The following is a 22,350-nucleotide window of genomic DNA, read 5'->3' as shown; positions in this document are numbered from 1 at the left end:
TTGTAAGTAGAATTAAATATTGTTTTATATTAAGATTTCAGGGGATTATTGTATATATTATTTGTAGGAATCATTTTTGGATGGAAATATAAAGTAAAGAATAGTTTTTATATCACCTTTAATGTATTTTAACATGAAAAGAAAACAAGTAAAGTTCATACAGACCTGTAGAGTTTTGTTCTTGAGAAGCACATTTTCACAAAGTGTTGTAAGGATCTTAAATCCACTTTTAATTATTAGAATTTGTAGAGAATGGTTTTTACTGGGTTTGTGTAATGTTTTCAGACAGATGTAATGGGTCAAAATTATAGAGGGGTTAAGTTTTTATATTTATTATTTAATTATCAGTAGGCCTATTCCTTACCTGGTTGGTGATAGTGGTAAACCTATCATGGTAAGGTAAATAGGCTGTTCTAGGCCTATCCTAGGGTTGAGTAGGGATAACCTCACTTTTGGCAAAATCACTAAAGACACTATTTTTGAGATTCACAGTATTGCATCGTTGTGTACAAAACGAGTGATAAACCGTTTCCGTGTAACCCCCATGCCTAATATACACCTTTGGGAAGTACGGTCAAAGTTGTTGGTTAGGCTAGGGTGGTGAACCGCGATCACCAATACAATATCACTACATAACATGCATACACTTTGTCGCACACTAAGCTACACGTCACGGGTGGAAATTATACTTTTTGTTTAAACCAGAGACGATATTAAAGTTCCGCAGTATAATTTCACAGTCGGCGCAGGTGAATAACAACAGTAACAACATAACCTGTACCACTAGTCGGCTGTCTTGGCGTTGTGTTGTGACAGCGCCAATTTTGAACTCGTGACGTCACCGATCAGCTGGGAAGTGAATCAGCTGATTCCCCATCCCTAAGGGGTTAGGGAGGGGGAAGTAGGGAAGATCCCTTGTGGCCTTGTGGGCAAGGGATGCGAGGACATTCTAATCCTGCGATTGCGAGAGTTAGGACGTTAGAGTGATTACTTTAGTGATTTTGCTAAACGTGTGCTTTAGTGTGTCAGTGAAGATCCCTGGAGTATACAGGTAATTCGCCGGCTTTATCTTAATAGTGTGTACTATTATTTTTTATTATTTAGCGATAAACCCTCATTTTATTCTTTTAGACGTAAAACTCACGGTAGGATCTTTGTCGGGTGTTAGAACTTGTATAAGCCCGCTTTAGCGTATGCTAGGGCTCCCGTGGGTGGCAATAAAGAGTTTTAGGGATACAAACTTCGTTTAATATTGTGTTTACAATATATATTGAGGGTGACGGGGTTATAGCGGATATTTTGCCGGGATATTCAGTAGGTGTTGAACTGCTGCGGCAAAGCGGGCAAAGTTGAACCCGTCTCTGCAGGTCGTGCAAACACGAGGTCGGGTGGAGCACGCTAAGTATATTAAGAAGTAATATTCTAAGTGTTGAGGTTGACGAAACTGCAACATTAAGTTGTTTCAAAATTTTATTGAACGGGTTTTCGTTATTTTTAAATGTAATATAATTAGCTGTTCCCAGGTGTGAACGATGATGATGGTACAGTAGCGTAGCGTTGTTGGTTACCGGTACTGAGTTCACACCTGATTCACACTACATTTTTGCGTAAATACAAATCTGTACCTGTGCTAGGTTGTTGAGTTAATTAAATAAATTATTTTATCTGAACCCTGGAAACTTCCCAGCACGCCGACTTGAGCGATCCGCTGGCGAGAGTTGGTGACGTCTTTCCCGCTTTAACTACGGAATAGCGCATATATTCCGAGCGGGAAAAACGGCACGTTACATTGGCGCCCGAACGAGTAGACATTTTTTGATTGATTTGGACTTAGTTTTACTGGAGTTGTATTTTAAAGTTAGCATATACATAGTGTATTCTAACTCTAGTTTGAGCTGGTTTATATCAGTTGGAGGGAACTAGCGCTTGTTTTTAGGCTAACTAACGACCAAGTAAAACTAGTTAACGACCAATTATTATTTAAAATTGTGGTTGTGAATTTATTTAGCCCACGTAGCATAGCCAATTTTGGCCGATACTTTTGTGCTAGTCTTAGCAACCAGTTATTGTCAGTTGTATATATTTTATTTATTGAACCTGCATTTATTGTTGTGGGGTGTATAGTATAATTTTATTTTTTTTTATTTTGGTGTTGATTTGATAATTTAGTACTTGCTTTATTATTCTTTTAAATAGCTTGTTGGCACTTAGGCATTTTATTTAACTGTTATAACTGGTGATAAGGGTTTAAGTGTTATAACACCTATACATAGACGTGGGCGAATTTATTTTTTTTTAAATTTAATAATTTTTTATTTTATTTTTGACTTTATCTGATTAGGCCCGTGTTACGGTCATGCCGAATACCACTGAGGTTGAGTCGTCGGTTGCTCAAACCGTTACCACGGTACCGGTAGTAGTGACAATTTGCGCTGGGACCTTTACGGTGACTACCAGTAGTACTGCGAACCTTCTCAATGTCACGCGGGATGTAATACCCCCTGCGACTCTAGGGGTGATCCCAAGGACAAACCCGACAATTTTGGGTGAAGGCTTGAGGTCTCCGTTCGATGATCCTCGCGTGGGGTGGATCCACGAATTGCGTAAAGAGGACCTCACACGTGAGATGGAGAGGTTTGGACTAGACACTCGAGGGAAGGTGGAAGATCTGAGGAGAAGGTTTTGCCAGTTCTGGAAGGACCCTAAGAGTCAGTGGCCTTTCTTGTCTCAGGCAGGTATGATTAACCAAGCCCAACAGCCTACATGGGTGACGGCTACGGGCCATGAACCTGGTTACATGCCTGAGAGTGCTTCTGGGGGTGATCAACGTCCTCCCTCCTTCCCAGGCGAGAATGTGGGGTCGGACGCCAAACATGTTGTTGCGGATAGTGTTTGTGAAATGCTGGGGCTTCCGCCTGGCACTGACGTGGACACAGTTAGGCAGACCTTGGCCGTGGTGTTGAGAACCGCGTCAGAACCAAAGACGTCAACCATAGACGGTTTACGTAAGGAGACTGGCCCATTTAATTTGACCGGTAGCCTTGTCACCTTTAGTGACGGATTCCAGTGGCCTATAACGACTGAAATTCAGCCTGAACCCGTATCCTCTGCAACCGGGGTGTCTTCGGCTAGAGTAGGTCTTCAGCCCTGTCTTGGGGGCGTGGCTCAGCCCTTGTGGGGTGACTCAATTTTGAGAACCCGGTCAGATGCTCGTCCTTACCTACAGCCGGGCAACTATACGCCGTATACAGATGGGCTACCTAGGCCGGTGGGAGAAAACAACTTCCGTGGTAGACCGAGTACTGCGCCTTGGTTTTCTGGACAGCCAAGTGGTGATACGGTTAGGCGAAATAGAGAGTTAACTTTGCCTACTACTTCTACCTATTATCAACCGATGCTTGACAAGCGTAGTCGCGAGTTTACTTCGATTTGTGATTCTGTGCGGAAGTGGAATTTGCGATTCGATGGGAGAAGAGATCCCGTCTCGTTTGTTGAGCGGCTTGGTGAACTGATAGAAACCTACTCCTTGAGCGATGAGGAGGTGTTAAGAGCAATGCCAGAGCTGCTTCAAGGGGAAGCTCTGTTATGGTATCGGAACCAGAGGAGTTTTTGGGTTGGTTTCGCTGATTTTCTGGCTGATTTTGAAACCCAGTTTTATCCTCCCGGATACCGACGCTACCTTGACGAGGAAATTCGCAAGCGTACGCAGGGTGATAACGAGTCATTCCGCTGTTATCTCACTGCGATATCAACCCTGATTCGGCGCAGTGGTGAATTCTCTGCTCAGCAGAAGTTAAACCTAGTTTACACGAATATGAAGCCCGATTATAAACTGGTACGGCGTAGTGACTTTGCTACAATACCAGAGTTGACTCGGAGGGCCGAGGAATATGAGGCTTACTTGAGGGATCGAAGTACTTTTCGGCCTCCCCCTCCTCCGTCTCTAGCTCTTGTTCCGGAAACGGCTTATGTGTCAAAGCGTAGGATGGAGTGGGTGTTTGACCACGCTGCGGTTAAACCCATGCTAACCGAGGGTGTCGATGCTTGCGCTAAGGGGGAGACGATGGCTACTTCCGGTCCTGTGGTAAATAATGTAGATTGTGCCAGTCTTGAAACTCGGCGGGGTGTTCAACCCAGAACAATGCCGGAGTTGAATAGGTGTGCGCCCAGGGGTGAGAACCTGAGGCCCATGCTTAACCCGGAAAGGAGTGGGTTAGTGTGCTGGAATTGCGACCAGCGTGGCCACCGTTTTAGGCATTGCCCAAAACCTAAGAGGGTGCGTTGCTATTTTTGCAAGATGGAGGGCGTTACCACGTACCGGTGCGGATGTCGTGCGGGAAACGGTGGCCGGACTCAGAGCCCCAGAGGTCAGCCGAGTCCGGGGCAGCAACACGATGCACGACCTCCCACGAATGGCATCGGTGGCTCGAATATGTGAAGGGTTTCACGGGAGCCGTGGAAGGTGTCGACCGGGGTGACGTTAGACCCTTTGTGGAGGTTGAATTGTTTGGCGAAACCTTCCGAGCACTGGTCGACACTGGGGCTAGTGTCAATCTTATAGGGTCACGAATTCAGAAACTCCTTGTCGACAGGGGTGTGAACCCCACCACCGTCAGTGTAGTAATGAGAATGGCTGATGGTTCGAGCCGTGAAGCGGGATCCTTGTACCAGCTTTCAGGCCGGGTGGGCGAACAAGCCCATACCTGGGAGGCGTATTATGTCCCGAATTTGACGTGCGATCTGATTCTGGGCATGAGGTGTTTAGAGGAGCTTGACCTGATCTGCGTTGATCGAAGGGTGATTTTGCCTACTGAGATCATGGAGACGGGTGGTAATAACCTCAGCGCGATTGACGCTCTTGCACCAGAGGAGGAACAGAAACTGGCAGAGTTCCTGAGTGTCGAGTTGCCAAAATTTGAGGCAGTTCCGGGACTGACTTCGCTGGTTGAGCACAAAATTCGGCTCAAAGAGGGTGCAGTGCCCATTAAACAGCGGTATTACCCGCGTAACCCCGCCATGCAAGCCATAATTGACCAAGAGGTTGACGATATGCTGCAGCAAGGGGTGATAGAGCCTTCCACGAGTCCTTGGAGCTCACCGGTGGTGTTGATTAAGAAAACATCCGGCACCTACCGATTTTGTATTGACATGCGATCGGTAAATGACTCGTCAGTTAAGGATGCGTATCCTTTACCCCGGATCAATGGAATCCTGGAAAAGTTACGCCAAGCCAAGTACATCAGCACCTTGGATCTTAAGAGTGGGTATTGGCAGGTACCTCTGGCAGTTGAAAGCCGGGCGATAACCGCGTTTACGGTTCCTGGCCGAGGGCTGTACCAGTTTACCGTTATGCCCTTTGGATTACACTCAGCCGGTGCGACGTTTCAGAGGTTGCTCGATATGGTTATAGGGGTTGAACTTGAACCTAAGGTCTTTGCGTACCTTGACGACTTGGTAGTGGTGGCGACGACCTTTGCGGAACACCTCGAACTTCTGAAACTAGTATTTAACCGACTTTGTGCTGCTGGCTTGAAGTTGAACCCCGAAAAATGCCACTTCTGCAAACGCCAGTTAAAGTATCTTGGACACGTGGTAAATTTTGAGGGGATAACCACTGACCCTGAGAAGGTCCAGTCGATTAGTGAGTTCCCGATACCTACCAATATCAAGAGGCTGCGTAGTTTCTTGGGTCTGGCGTCCTGGTATCGGCGCTTTATTGAAGGCTTTGCGACGGTGTCGGCGCCTCTACGACATCTGCTTAAGAAAAGCGCAAAGTGGCAATGGGGTGATGCGCAAGAGTCTGCGCTTCGGAAGTTGAAGGAGCTTTTGTGCTCTTCTCCCGTATTGGCCTGCCCCGACTTCAGTAAAACCTTCACGGTGCAGGTTGACGCCTCGAATGTGGGGCTGGGTGCCGCCTTAACCCAGGAAGTTGAGGGCAAGGAGGTGGTGATCGCGTATGCGAGCCGTCTGCTGACTGACCAGGAATCCAAGTACTCTACCACAGAGAAGGAGTGTCTTGCCTTGGTCTGGGCAGTCAGAAAGTTTAAACCCTACTTGGAAGGCTACCACTTTGTGGCGATTACAGATCATGTTGCTCTCAGCTGGCTCATGAAACTACGTGAACCGAGCGGTAGATTAGCTCGGTGGGTCATGGAGCTCCAGCAACATGATTTTGAAATCAAGTACCGCAAAGGCACGTTAAACAGGGTAGCCGACGCCTTATCCAGGTATCCAGTGGGCCTGGGGCCAAGTGATTTGGGTGACGAAGCCTGTCTTGACCCAACGGGGGTGGCTGCCGTGGAAGGTAGTGAGGCTGTCGAGGGTGACAAGCCATCAGTGGACTCTATGCCGTCAGGTGATGAAACTGGCGCGTCTACACTCGTTCCTGGTGATAATGAACCGGACGAGGAGTTTATTAAAGATCGATGGTACGAACGTATGTTCGCATTGGTGACTAACCGGCCCAGAAGGTTTAAGAATTACTGTGTTAGGGCTGGACAGTTATACCGCTCCTTTGGCAACACAGAAAACCCAGTCTGGAAGATGTGTGTTCCCCCTGACCGGGTGCGAGCTGTCTTAGAAGAGAACCACGATTTACCGACAGCAGGGCATCTGGGTGTAAAGAAGTCAATGGCCCGGGTGGCCGTTCGGTATTACTGGCCGGGTTGGAGGGGAGATGTAAAACTCTATGTCCTGAGTTGTCCTCAATGCCAAACCTACAAGGTGGCACAAACGAAACCCGCCGGTAAAATGTATTTCCGACGCCCAAAGGGTCCCTGGTCAACAATTTCTGTGGATCTCATCGGACCTTTGCCAAGGACACGGTATAACCATCGGTTTCTGGTGGTGATACAGGACACATTTAGTAAGTGGCTGGAGCTAGCTCCAATAGGAGCCGCAACCGCACAGAACGTGTCCCAGAAATTGAAGACGGTGTTGCTGCGTTATGGGGCTCCAGAGGTGATGATCTGCGACAATGGGACGCAGTTTGTCTCTCGAATAGTCCGCAGCCTGGCCGCTGAATGGGGCGTGCAATTGCAAACCACGGCCCCGTATAGCCCTCAGTCAAATCCGGTCGAGCGTCCGAATCGGGTTGTGAAAACCATGATTGCCCGATTTGTGAAGGACAATCACAAGGGGTGGGACCGGCTGTTGGAAGAGTTTCAGTTTGCGGTGAACACCGCTAGACATGACTCAACCGGATTCTCCCCGGGGATGCTCTGTTTTGGGAGGGAGTTAAAACCCCCAAAAACGATTTATGGGTCCTTTGAGAGCTCCGGGGAGGAGGCTGAACCGTCGGTGGGTGAGGTCTACGAAGGTCGTTGCAAAACCTTCCGGGAACTCTATAGCCAAACCCACCATAACCTTAAAGCTGCGTACCAACGCCAGGCCAAATATTATAACCTGAGGCGGCGTGAGGTGACGTACGGGATCGGTGACTGGGTTTTGCGAAGAGCGCACGTACTATCGTCCGTGGCGGATGCCGTGGTAGGTAAACTGGCTCCAAAGATTCACGGTCCGTGCGTGATTACCGGTAAACGGGGGGTGAATGTCTACGAGGTGGAAGACGTTAGCTCTAAAACCCCTCATGTGGTTCACGTAAAGGACCTGAAACCTTTTGTGGAAAGGGTGGCTTAGATTGGTGTCGGAAGCGCGTTGAATGTTGTTCTAACCCTGGTGGTGGTTCGGGAAGTATTTTTTGAGACCCGGTGTTTTATGCAGCGCTTGGTTACAGGTGGAGTCCCGGCTTACTCGCTTGCACACGTGATAGTTTGTACAGTAGCTGCTTCTGCTTGCCGAACCCGCTTACATAGTCGTAACTATTGCCTTAGAATGTAGTGGGTGTTAAAGGTGTTGGATTGTAATTGTACTATCTGGGACGGGATGGCAGGTTTACGGGCCATTAAACAGTGCTCACTGGAGGACCTGGAATCACTCGTTGGGGAAAACCTCGTTAATGGACGGGTGGTAAACTCGTTCTTCCGGCTTATAGAGCGTAGAAACCTCTTCTACCCTACGTTGCCCAGTGTAGTGAGTTTTGACACAGAGTTTTTATGGTCGTGGAAGAGGGGGGGATATCAGGCGACCCGAAGGAGGGCGGCAGGGCTCGACATATTCCAGCGGGAAATGATTTTCTTCCCACTGCATCTGCCCCAGGTAAAACCCCACGCCCACTGGTCGTTGGTGGTTGTGCGGCCAGAGGTGAAAGAGATTCGGGCGTATGACCCGATGGGATTTCCCCGGAGGATGGAGATGGAGGCCATCGAGGGATTTTTGAAGGAAGTGGCCAAAGAAGAAGAGGATCCATTGCACCAGGAGGGGTGGAGGATCTTAGAAACCCCCCTTCGGTGCCCACGTCAGAAGGACGCTGTGTCCTGTGGGGTGTTCGTGTGCACCTACGGGGACAAGTTGGCCAGGAACTCCCGACTCCTGGGGGTGACAATCGACCCGGCTCGGGCCCGCCTGACCATCAAAGGGGTGTTGGAGCGGGGAAGATTCGACCGGGAGCAGTTCAATGAGGAGGAGGAGGCTCAAGACCAAGAGGTCCTCGATGTTGAAGTGGTGGATCTGTGCTCGCCGGGTGACCCCTTGTTGGGTGAATTGGATCGGGCAATAGGGGATCTTGCGGAAATCTCCTTGAGGGACCCGGCCGACCGACCACAGACAGAGCCGATGGAAGAGGGGGAGATTGTAGAGGAGCTGCCCACATCCGGTGAGTCTCCTGCAGGCGGGAAGACTACCCCCGAGCCCAGACTATTGGTGCAGGCCGCTTTAACTTCGAGTCTGCGAGGCGAATCGCCTTGCCTCCAGATTGAGGCGTCAGAGGCCGAGATGAGTGCGCTGGATGGAAACATTCCCCCAAGCTGTAGGCAAGACCGTCAACAAAACCCTGGAGATCAACCTCTGCCTAGACCGTGGCTGTACGGTGACCAGAGAGTAAACCGGTTGGCCACGAGACGCGGTGCACCTGATCGGTCAAGATTTCCATCACGTCAGCCTGGTGGGAGTCGAGAGGACCGACAGAACCGGCGGTGGGAAAGGCGACCGCACCCACAACGGAGGCGAGCTGAGGTGCCTAGTCAGCAGAGGAGTGGTCCTGCCCAGCGCCAGCCAGAACCCCTCAGGAGGGACGTACGTCGACGGACAGGCACCCCAGGTCAACCCCAGGATGCAAGACGGCATTTGGATCGGGGTGAAACTCGAGGTAGGCGTCCTCCCCAGATTGAGGCCCGTGGGAGAGTAGGGAGGCCGCTGGTGCAGCGACCTGAGGTGAGGGTGCAAAACCCCACTCGAATTATTGTCACGGTGCCAGGACAAGGCAGGGGAAGGCGGTCGGTGACGGCGTACCAGCCGGGGAGGTCAGGACCCCAGCCCTGGATCCCTGACGAAATCCTCAGGAGATTAGAGGAGGAGGCGCCAGCCAGCTCTCGCCGTCAACGACGGAATAGGAAGTGGCGTATATATCTGTCGGATGGTAGCCGCGTGAGAGTGCGTCCTGCGATGCTAAGACGGTCGTTGGGGTGGGAGTAACTTCAACGACATTTCATAGTTAGAAGTATTTATTTTGTTTATCTTTAATGCTCGGTAGCTATTTTGTTTTTATTTCTGAATGACACTCTTGTGTTTGGTTATTTTTCTGTAAAAGGTGTTTTTCCTTTGTTTTGTTTGGAATAAGAGGTCTTAAATTCCTTGGAGATTTTTATTTTTCAAACCCTAGGCACGGAATCTTTTTTTTTGTTGTTTTTTTTTTGCTCCCCGAAGTAGGAGGGGGGTGTAATGGGTCAAAATTATAGAGGGGTTAAGTTTTTATATTTATTATTTAATTATCAGTAGGCCTATTCCTTACCTGGTTGGTGATAGTGGTAAACCTATCATGGTAAGGTAAATAGGCTGTTCTAGGCCTATCCTAGGGTTGAGTAGGGATAACCTCACTTTTGGCAAAATCACTAAAGACACTATTTTTGAGATTCACAAGTCACAGTATTGCATCGTTGTGTACAAAACGATTGTGTATAACGGTTGTGTATAAACCGTTTCCGTGTAACCCCCATGCCTAATATACACCTTTGGGAAGTACGGTCAAAGTTGTTGGTTAGGCTAGGGTGGTGAACCGCGATCACCAATACAATATCACTACATAACATGCATACACTTTGTCGCACACTAAGCTACACGTCACGGGTGGAAATTATGCTTTTTGTTTAAACCAGAGACGATATTAAAGTTCCGCAGTATAATTTCACAGTCGGCGCAGGTGAATAACAACAGTAACAACATAACCTGTACCACTAGTCGGCTGTCTTGGCGTTGTGTTGTGACAGCGCCAATTTTGAACTCGTGACGTCACCGATCAGCTGGGAAGTGAATCAGCTGATTCCCCATCCCTAAGGGGTTAGGGAGGGGGAAGTAGGGAAGATCCCTTGTGGCCTTGTGGGCAAGGGATGCGAGGACATTCTAATCCTGCGATTGCGAGAGTTAGGACGTTAGAGTGATTACTTTAGTGATTTTGCTAAACGTGTGCTTTAGTGTGTCAGTGAAGATCCCTGGAGTATACAGGTAATTCGCCGGCTTTATCTTAATAGTGTGTACTATTATTTTTTATTATTTAGCGATAAACCCTCATTTTATTCTTTTAGACGTAAAACTCACGGTAGGATCTTTGTCGGGTGTTAGAACTTGTATAAGGTCGCTTTAGCGTATGCTAGGGCTCCCGTGGGTGGCAATAAAGAGTTTTAGGGATACAAACTTCGTTTAATATTGTGTTTACAATATATATTGAGGGTGACGGGGTTATAGCGGATATTTTGCCGGGATATTCAGTAGGTGTTGAACTGCTGCGGCAAAGCGGGCAAAGTTGAACCCGTCTCTGCAGGTCGTGCAAACACGAGGTCAGGTGGAGCACGCTAAGTATATTAAGAAGTAATATTCTAAGTGTTGAGGTTGACGAAACTGCAACATTAAGTTGTTTCAAAATTTTATTGAACGGGTTTTCGTTATTTTTAAATGTAATATAATTAGCTGTTCCCAGGTGTGAACGATGATGATGGTACAGTAGCGTAGCGTTGTTGGTTACCGGTACTGAGTTCACACCTGATTCACACTACATTTTTGCGTAAATACAAATCTGTACCTGTGCTAGGTTGTTGAGTTAATTAAATAAATTATTTTATCTGAACCCTGGAAACTTCCCAGCACGCCGACTTGAGCGATCCGCTGGCGAGAGTTGGTGACGTCTTTCCCGCTTTAACTACGGAATAGCGCATATATTCCTAGTGGGAAAAACGGCACGTTACACAGATATCAACCACTTATTGGTCCAGTACCTTCTTTGTACCACTTCTAGTTGCATGGTAACTGCTAGTGCCAGTTCTGGCCATTAAACCCAGTGTCTCTGATTAAAGTAAAACCCTTCCAGTTTTTCATTATTTAGTACAATATTTGGAACTAATAAGAGCGTAACTGAGTTTTATTAGGAAAGTTTATTTTGTGAAATTGGAAACCTATAAAATATATATGTTATTGGCCTACTTTGTTTTTTAATTCATCTCACTTCTACTACCAGCTTAATTAGATTCATCCTAAATTAAAGTATACTACCTAATTGGCTACATGGTAGGGGTATAGGTTTTTTGTACCTAGTAGTTGTTTTCGTTGAGCGCAGCAAAGCGACATTAACCCTTTGATTCACAGGAAAATCATACAAAAACACACTCAATCATAAACACAATTTGCGCTCGGTAAATTCCCAGTATGAGCAAACCTCTTTATCTTTTGTGCTTCAGAAGTTGCATCTCTTCCATTTTGATCTTATGGGTATGTGAACGTTCTCCTCGAGCCTCTTTTCTACTTACATTTGAACTTTATGTTTGATCACATTTAATTTAGCCTTTTCTTTGCATTTCCTAAATTTTTAGTGAAGGACATTCAAAAAAGAGATGCGGAAATGCTTCAAACATCAGCTTCTTACCTGAGCTTCTTACCTGGGGTATGATTCCAAATGCAAAAGATTATTTTTAATAACAAAAATAAACTATGTATTTTAATCAAAAAAGATGATTATATTTGCCAAAGAGAGACTACTGCCATTAATCTGGCTCATTATCTCATCGATCTAAATTTGGTATAAAACTTTACAAAAGAAATTCTATAAATACGAGTTATTAAGATAAGACTCCCAAACCAGTAGATGCGCCTTATCTATTTCAGATAAGTATTTATTTTAAGGTTTAGTCATTTAAGGGGGAACCCTACAAAAAACATCAAAATCTACAATAATGATGAATTTTTTTATATAAATAATTTTTATTATTGTCCTAAGGGTAACAACACCTTGTATGCACTTTTTTGGCCTGCAACCCCTTCAACCCCTATACGGGGGTAGTTTAAAAAATATGTTTTACAGGAACAGTTATATCTCAAGTTCTGAGATAGATATCAATATACTTTTTTTATTTCAATTCTCTCAGTAGTACCTACAACCTGTAGAATGGGCTTAACATAAGCCAACTATGGCATATGAAATAAAAAATAAAATAAATTCATATATTTTTAGGTTTTTATATTAAGCTTATTTAAAAGAATTACTTATACTTATAATTTGAACTAATCCATACTACAGGTGGTAGATACATATATTACCTACAAAAAAAATTAAGTTTCTAAGTGAGTTGGAACTGTAGTTACAGCTGTTCCTGTATTTGCAAACTCAGAAAATTCATAATTGCGGTAGTCAACAGAAAACCAACCAATTGACAGGAATACTAGAAGTAATTCAGTTCATCAATACTATTTATTAAATATGGTGTATTATATACTTACATTAAAACTCCCCTGCTCCATACATTGGTCCCTCCTTATTTTTCAGTTCTTCTTCCCTTTCCAAAGCTTCAAGCCGCATTCTCCTTCGGTATTCCTGAAATTTTGTGGTTTTTTTAGAATTGTAGTGCCTTATTCTTCACGTGTCTCTCATCTTCATAACTTTTCTACTATTTCTTCCAACTGCTACTTTGGATGATGCCATAGATACTGTTAAAGTTAAATCCCCCCACAGCTTCTGCGATGGCATATTCTAAGCTCCGCTTCGACGCGTTGTGGACTTTCAGCCATTTGGACCATATCATTCATGTCATTCAGGCTCTCATTGGCATTTTGAGTTAGGCCCTTGGCACATCTTTGGAGAAGATCTTTTGTAGCTAACCTCTCATAAATTGGGGCTATATGTTTCAGTACCTTTTCAGTTATGGGAGTTTTTACATGTGTCATGTGAGGGCGTGGAGTTTCACCCTTTGCTAGAGCCCCGATTATAAAAACACCAGCCGTTGACATCATTTGGGCTCTTGGAATGCCTAGGACGGACATATGTTGACAGACAATGGTGGAGAGTAGCTAATATGCTTCTTTTCATGCTATTTACATTGTTTATATTTCTAAGAATACTATTATGGTAGTATTTTGTAAGTTTTACTATGGTCGAGTTCTTCAGACTTATGGGTTTTGCCACCGAGGGTGATTTTTTTAGCTTTACAATCCAGAACAACATTTCTTAAGAGCAGTTCCAAGTCTTTTTGAAACATGATTCACACATTCTTTTTGGTTAAAGTCTCACTTGGCCCGTAAACATTAAAGGTTTGTAGATGATCGCTTTAGAATCACCATCAGGTAACAAAGTGAGGTAACGGAAACCGTAATCACATGACCTTCTCCAAAGTGTTTCAGCAGCTTGAACTTCCATTGCACCTGAAGATCCTTTATACTTTACACTGCAATCCTTTTCATGACCACTGTACCAAACAGCTCGCTCTGGAGAATCCTCGCCACGTTCTTTTTTTTTTGTTATTGCGCAATCATGGCAATACTTAGACTACTTAAAAAACTTCACCATTCTTCGGTTGACATCATAGTTACGACTTTTCTCTTGATCAACGACGGTTTTTGACGGTTTTTGGACTCTTACAAGAGTCAATAACATTCTGACATTCTGTATATTCGATTTCGCTCGTGCGTTTATTAATCGTGTTTGTTGTATCGCATTGGAGCTTATAGCCCCTTTAACATTTTACGATTACCAACCGTGTACGATTTTCACCCGCGTACCGTAGGTGCACACGGTTGGTATCCGACTACCGCACGAGTAAATAAGTATCTACTGCTAGTGGCCTTGCGACCATATGGCCCCTTTCACACTACACGATTGTTTAGACGAACCGTTGTCTCTCGTAACACCACCCGCCTTCCCCCACCACCGCGCCGCCGTGCCAAACGCTTCTGCTGTAAGCTGTTGTCGTCTGCACGGCATGTTGTTATGGTTCCAGTTCCAGTTAGACAGTAGTGTCGGTGTCTGAGTATTTTTATTTTTGAAGTTATTTTTCCCTTTTCCATTCTTACTAATCGATCAAAGAGTTTCTGCCTAATGATGCACTTATGGCCTTATCTAGTCGTTTCACATTTCTTCCTTCCAACTACAATGTATGTGGATTTATGGAAACTAAGTCTAAAGGTTACTGTGAATTAAGTTAAACTATTTTTTAACTATTTCAGGAGTTCTTTTCGTTATTCGCCTTTTCTTATTCTAAGGTTCATCATCATCATCCGATGATTACTCCGCCCGCTTCAACTCTTTCTCTGTAGGCATGTACTCATCGCTACTATGAGAAAATAATGAACTAGGGCTACAGGGCATGTGCTCATATCCCACTTCGTCATGCAAATAATCAATGTCAATATCACTTTTTCTTGCATTTTTTCGAAGCCTAGGACTATGACTAGTTTCACTACAACTAGCGTTCAATGGATTATTAGGTATGTCCAAGGGAGGGGCAGGGTCATCCAGACCTTCACTCGCTACATCTGAGTCAGCAGCATCAGATTCTACATGTCCTGGAGTTTGGGAGGTCGCACTTAGGGGTAATTGGCAGTGTTGTTGAAACTTTACGTTTAAAAATGTCTGCAAAGTTTATTTTTTATGAAAAAAAAAAGAAATGTGGGATTACTCAAAAACTTACTGTGATTGTGGTTGGATAATTTATTTAACAAATAAACCTTAACTTGAATTTAAATTTTATTAAAAGTAAAAAAAAAACATTGCACAGTAATTGGCATACGTCTTAAGTAATTGGCACTCAGAAACCTAGTCTTTGGCACAATGTCTTTGGAAAAATAATAATGTTGAAAATACATCTCTAGGCTATATGCCTAGGCTTGATTTATCAACCACTTTTGAAAGTAAAACTGTCAATAGGCACTACATATCGTCTTCTTTCCTCGCCTTCAACACATTGGCAGACAAAGGCAACTTCATCATCATCGTCTATCAGCCAATGAAAACAGCTGTTTTTTGCCGATTGCACAAATTTTGACTCCCGCCAGTATACAATTTCAAATCACTAGTTTTTTTTATATATTACTGTTTTTTGCTAAATAATAATCGACGGATAATGTTTTATGCATGAAATTTAATCCTGAGAACCTCCTCTTTCCAATGGTATAAGTTTTATTGCAATTAAGTGAGTTTACTGGTCAAACAATTAAGTTGAAACACACCATGTCCTAAACGTCAATTTTTTGACGCTGCCAGATCACACTTCAATTTCCAACGTCAAAAATTGACGAATGCCAGATCTAGGGAGGAACACTCCTAGCCTCTATATTTTGGCATGCAAGGGAGGCCCACCTTTTAAGATAATTTTGTCGAGGCAGATATAGTTGAAATCCCTTTTAAAGAAACAATCAAGACCTCCCTACCTTTCAGCCCCGAAAGCAGCTTGGAAGATAAAAAAGCGAAATTGAGTGTAAAAATGCCGCAACATGCATCGACAAAAACATCGAGACATATTGCAAACAGACGAAGACCTATATTAAAAGAAAGTGAGGCCGTGGCTCTGGCAACAACCAAAATACATACTCTAAAACGACAACTGAACAAGCCAAACAGCAACATGAAGTTGTAATGCGATGTTTATATCTCCAAGAGGAACAAGAGAAAGAAAAGCTCGAGCAAGAGCAGGAAAAAACTGAGCAAGAAATACTAAAGAAAAAAAAATTTGTTAGCTGAGCTTAATAAGATTAGTGGTATTATAATGTAAGTGTAATAAAAATAAGATAATACACACGTGTTGAAGTACTTGTTAATTTATTCCACTTTACAAAGTCCTCTCTTAGTTCAGTGCGGTTTTCCATCTCAGATACCAGCTACTAGCTGTGTGAGTCTGAAACAAAAATTAAAAATGTATTTTATACTGTATTATGGTGTCAGTTAAAATTTTATAATTATTATTGATTAACTCATTCATGAGGTTGTAGGCTAAAGATCTTTTTTATCAAGTTTGAACGAAATTGAACAAAAACTGTGTTACCTTGCAGACTGGTAGCTAAAAATACAACAGTTAGCCTAAAACTAACTATTGTGAAGAATTTAAAAAGTAAATCTGTGAAGTTAATTATTTGTTTTCTAAGCGAACCCTTTGAACAGCAGTGTCAACACAAACCTATGAAAATGGTTGCCACAAGAGCCTGTCGTGCTCGGAAGTTCACGTTGATCTCTCTTTGAGGTCCCACAGCAACAAACGGTTGCCTTATTACCCTACCGGTAATAAGACCGGTAGAGGGGGTGTTCCCTCTGCAATGAGTGTTTTCCATGGAGCAAGCAGTATTAGATCCTGATCATCAGGTGGCAGGACCTCTCTTGCTTGTGCAATGTTGTGCAGCAAAGCAGTATTAACAATAACAGGTAATGCATTTCGCAACTTTAAACGCAGTTCACTGCCCTTGACGGGAACCTTCTCTTCTAAACTCCAAACATCCTTTCCACTGGATTTCGAGTACGAATTTAGGATTCGTTGTAGAGGTGCTGGATTTTTAAAATTGTCCAGAGGTGTCATCATGAAGCTTTTACAAACGTACCCCGAGTCCCCAACCAATACAGCATAACCATATCTTCCAGCAAGAAATATTGCTTTTCTTAAACAATTGTTAAAAATGTAGGAATCATGTGTACTCCCTGGCCACCTCACTACAATATCCAATATCTCTAAAACACCATTACAAATTGCTTGCACATTTAATGATAGGTAGTTTTTTCTGTTCCGATAGACTTCACCATTTTCATAATCTATAAATTAGTTTAGCATAGGGTTGAACAAAAAAAAAATATTTTAAAATTATAGGAGGGTATGATAAATATTAGCCTACTTGATAACAGACTTAAGTTTCTGAAACATATTGTAAATCAAAATAAAATATTTATTTTAAAGGGTACCTTGTTAACTATGTTTTTAAGTTATAATATAGTTTTAAGTTTAATTGTTGTATGCACATATTTTTGACAATTTTTTTTAATTAGCCTACTGTAGTTGTCATCCCTTCCTAAAAAAAATATGTTTTTGGAAATTTTTTTCTCTGCAAATAAAACATCTTTCTATGAATATAATATGAATGATAGGCCTATATCTAAACTTTGCGTTTTAATTGTACAATTATATGAAATTACAAACATTTTGAGACTTTCTCAATCATATTCATTACTGTGCTTTGTATCTTTTATACTTAAACATTTCTATAACATCTGTTTTTCATATGAAAATGACGTGGACTGTAAGGAAAAAAGATTTTACAAGATGTTAATTATATAAATGAAATAGAATAATTAATAAGCATAGGTAGGCGTACCTGGTGACTTGCAAAATCTAATATGGGTGCAATCTATAGCACATACTACTCTTGGAAATCGAGCTATATCATAAAACTTAAGTTGATTCTTTTTGATTTCTTCAGGTGTTTCTGGGAAGCGTTTGGAAGCAATGGCACAACTAACTTTCTGCACAATCCCCAGATACTGATTGAAAGCAGCGCGTTGCATTGAACCGCAGTGCACACAATAGTTGGTTAATTGGAGACACACAATCATTTCTGAAAAAGAAAAAAATAGAAATATTTAACCTGCAAAACTTTGGGTACTTTCGTATTGTACGGCGGGAGGCCACTTATTTTACAACACGCTGCGGCGGTTAGGTTATGTTGGGTTATCATAAATATGTTTGTAGGACTTTCCTCGTTTCTTTATGTATCAAACTATAACATATGAGTCATAAAAAAAGATAACCCAGCCTAACCTAACCGCCACAACGTGCTGTATTTGGGCGGCCGCCATAAATTACGAAAGTACCAAAACTTTGTTATCCGTCTCCTACTGTTAAAGCTGATGCTAGGTTTTGTTCAGTTAATCCAGGGTTATAGAATTAAATCAACCTAGGTCCAATATTGTAAACAAAACATCGATAAGCATCTTTTTCCGCAGTAGGAGACGGATAATGGAGTTTCGCCCAGTTAACAAGCCTCGTAAAATAATTTTAATTTTTGTAAAACTTAAATGTGGTAACTTACATTGGTATGAAGTTATATGGAGGCCACCGCTTATACAGCTTGCTGCGGCAGTTAGGTTAAGTTATCATAAATATGTTACCTGTAGGTACTAGTGTTTCATTATCTAATGAGGAATACGCTTTCTAATAAAGACCTTTTTATTTATTTAAGGAAAGTACTGGTAGTAAAATATTTATCATAACCTGACCTATCCGCTACAGCACATTGTATAACAGTGATCTCTCTATGATACTGATTGTTTTCAATGCCATCATATTTGTAATAGGCTATTTTTGTATTGGTGTACCTATCGCCGTTTGCAATAAATAAATAAGTACATAGGCCTACTTAAGTGCCGGTTGTTGGGATCAGTGTGAGGAAGTGTCGTTGGGTGAGACGGAGTGAAATCTCACCTTTTGATGGTCGCCTTGAACATTCATTCTCATTACACAAGTGATTTTCCAAAATCTGCATGACAAGCTTCTTACGATACTCCGATAGCTGCATATTCATTTTTCTTCTTTGGACTTCATTGTGCAGAATATATGAATTTCTGATGGTTATATCCAAGAAGTAGAAAACAAGTTTCTTATACCACTTTATAATTTTTCTTGCTGAACAGTTGAAAGACAGTTGCATATCGCCAATATCAATAGCACACATTTTTTTTTGTAGTCCATCACTGACAAGGGCTCTTAGCTAATTTCCCTATAGGGAAGTAGCTGTTATATATACATGTATATATATATTTGTGTGTGTGTGTGTGTCTGTGAACGCAATAACTTGGACTTTTGTTCGATTTTGATGAAATTGGTTAGAAGGTGTAAGGCGGGATAAACTTGAATGAGGTTTCCCAGTTTATCTCTAGACCTTTTTAATGAGCTTAAAAAAACTAATAATTAAGTATATCAAAGTGTTTTTGTACAGTGATTGGTTACGGAGAAAATTCAAAGTATTGTTCAAAAAACTTGAATGAGTTTGTGAACCAGCATGATAGGACGATGGGAACGGGGTTTTATAGGGTAAAAATTGGGTTTTCTCATTTTTGGCCATCAAAACACAAAAACTTCCCAATTTCTCCCTAAACCATGTTAAATAGCTTAAAAACACATATAATGTAGTATATTAAAATTTTTTGTGTGGTCATTGGTTACGGGAATAATTCAAAAATTTTAAATTTAAAATTACCATGCGCTGGTTTAGAACAAAAGGGTTTAAACTCTTACAAGCCTAACTTTTGAAAAAAGGTTACTGAAGTTGTATGTAATAACACACATGTTTTGTTACCTATCATTTCATGGTGTGTACCGTTGGTAGTTAGTTTAAATTGAAATTAAGAAAAAACAAAATCATATTATTTAACCATTGGCTAGACTAAGATTAAGAAAGAGTGTCCAGCAGTTTAAAAGATTTAGTTTGTAGGGTTGGTAGTGGCGATTGATAATCCATTTCAAGTTTTGTCAGTTAAGTTAACTGGAAATATGGTCTACAAATATGTGGTTGCTGTAGAAATTACAGAAATCAACCACATTGATATTGAGATTGACTTCTTGTTCACCTTCTTATGATTGGTCCAGTAGCTTTTGCACCACATCTAGTTGCTTTGCATGGTATCTGCTAGTGCCAGTTCTGACCATTAAACCAGTGTCTCTGATTAAAGTAAGATCTTTCCACTATTTTATTATTTAGTACAAGATTTGGGAGTAATAAGACCATAATGGATTTTATTTGGAAAGTGTATTTGGTGTAATTTGAGAACCGTAAAAAATATATGTATTTGGCCTACCTTGTCTTTTAATTTATCTCACTTCTACTACCACCTTGAATTAGATTCATCCTAAATTGAAGTATACTACCTAATTGGCTACATGGTAGGGGTATACAAGTGCGCCACTCTGCTCCAGAATCATTTAAAATTAAATGCTGGTATAAGTGAGAAATATGTAGGCCTATGTTAGAAGAATTACAGCAAATAAGTAGAGGCTGTAAAATTTCAACATGTCAAAATACAATTTAAATTATCTAAACAAAGAAGAACTTCTGTACGAGATAAGAATAAGAGGGGAAGAAACGAGTGATAGTGATGTAGACTCTTTAAGAAAAACTTTAAGATATTGTATTAACCAGAATACCGATTTAACAAATTTAAAAGGTTCATACACTTTATCTGGGGAAATAACTATAATTGGGGAAAAGTGTGAACAAATTGATTCTCTAATTGAACAGTGTAGGGAAAATGTGACTAAACTCAAAATAGCTAAAATCAAGGCAAAACTAGTGCATGTACAAAACCGGACTACTAATCTATTACAATGTAAGCTGGAACCAGATAAGAAAGTTAGTTTATACCGATTTAACAAATTTAAAAGGTTCATACACTTTATCTGGGGAAATAACTATAATTGGGGAAAAGTGTGAACAAATTGATTCTCTAATTGAACAGTGTAGGGAAAATGTGACTAAACTCAAAATAGCTAAAATCAAGGCAAAACTAGTGCATGTACAAAACCGGACTACTAATCTATTACAATGTAAGCTGGAACCAGATAAGAAAGTTAGTTTAGACAAATTAAATCAGCAAATCCTAAATAGTTTTGAGCAATTTAAAACAATGCATACCTTCTCAGACCAGGAGATGGGGGATTTTGAAGAGGAGCTGAATAACTCTATAGTTGAGAATGAAATAATTGGGGAAAAATTAAATCAGTCTAAATCGGTAGTTCCACCAACTGAAAACTTCACTTCATCTACACCTCAAAAAGTAGAGATTGATTGTTTTCAACAAAATGTTCCGGGTCAAGTCATAAATAATCAACCAAACTCATGTACAGTTGTAAATAGTAGCCTAAGTCCTAGTAGCCTTTTTACAAAGTTGTCAAACCCATTGGAAATTTATTTAAAAAATTTTCCTGTGTGTAATGGTTTAGAAACAAACACATTGTTGCAGTTTTTGAGAAACCTAGTTACTGTCCGAAATGAAACTTCTTTATCTGAGCAAGATTTGTATGAGATTCTACCAATTTATTCTACAGCACCATTAGTGAATAAAATATTAGAATTCAAGAAGGAATCAAAATCAATTGATTTGTTGCATGCTAATATAATCACCACATTTTTGCCAATCACCTTAAGGGAAAAGCTGAAACAAGATTTAATATTTCGACCTCAAAAACACCTTGAACCTTTGTCTATATATGTGCATGAAATAAAAATAAACCTCCAGGTATTAAAGTGTGATTTAACTGAGAGTCAACTTGTTAGTTTTATTAAGAATGGAATACATCCTGATTTGCGCAACAAACTAATATTTGAGAAGAACCCTGCAACATTTTTAGACTTAGATCATCTTTGTATAAGTTTAAATAATGTAACATACAATGATTACCTCAGAAATCAAGGTTTTCCAGTTAGTAATAGTAGTGTTAGCAAGCCTTATCTATCAACTGATGATAAGCCTCGGATGGATAAACCTAACCCAGGAGTTCAACGACCTAAAAGTCACTACTCAAATCGTAACAATGAGAGGCCTGTTTGTTTTAAATGTCAGAGAGTAGGTCATATTGCTCGAAATTGTTACAGACCAGATCCAAAAAACTAGTTAAGCCAGGAAAAACACGTAGCCTAGACTACAAATCTGTTTTTCCGGACGGCAAGAAAGAATTCGGAAATAATAAACCTGTATATAGTTCTCATAGTCCCAATTTTAAGTCTGAACTGAGAAGAGTTGTTAAGGATTTTAATAAAATAAATTCACCTGGATTAAAGAAAGTAAGAGCTAAAACTGTAACACATTTACCCTGTATTTCTGTGGATTTAGGAAACAAATTTAGTGTGGGAGCTTTGTTAGACACTGGAGCTAGTCAAAACTTTATAAGCTTGGATTTATGCAATAGATTATTAGGAAATAAATTAATTATGAGTGAAAATACTTGGCAGGGAACCATAGTAGCTGCAAACAATGAACCTTTGAGCATAAATAAGCAATGTGAAATT

This window comes from Macrosteles quadrilineatus, unplaced genomic scaffold (assembly GCF_028750875.1).
Source record: "Macrosteles quadrilineatus isolate MER2022 unplaced genomic scaffold, UCM_ALF_1.0 Scaffold_2__2_contigs__length_208266976, whole genome shotgun sequence".
In the NCBI taxonomy this organism is placed as follows: Eukaryota; Metazoa; Arthropoda; class Insecta; order Hemiptera; family Cicadellidae; genus Macrosteles; species Macrosteles quadrilineatus.
This window is presented reverse-complemented; position numbering follows the sequence as displayed.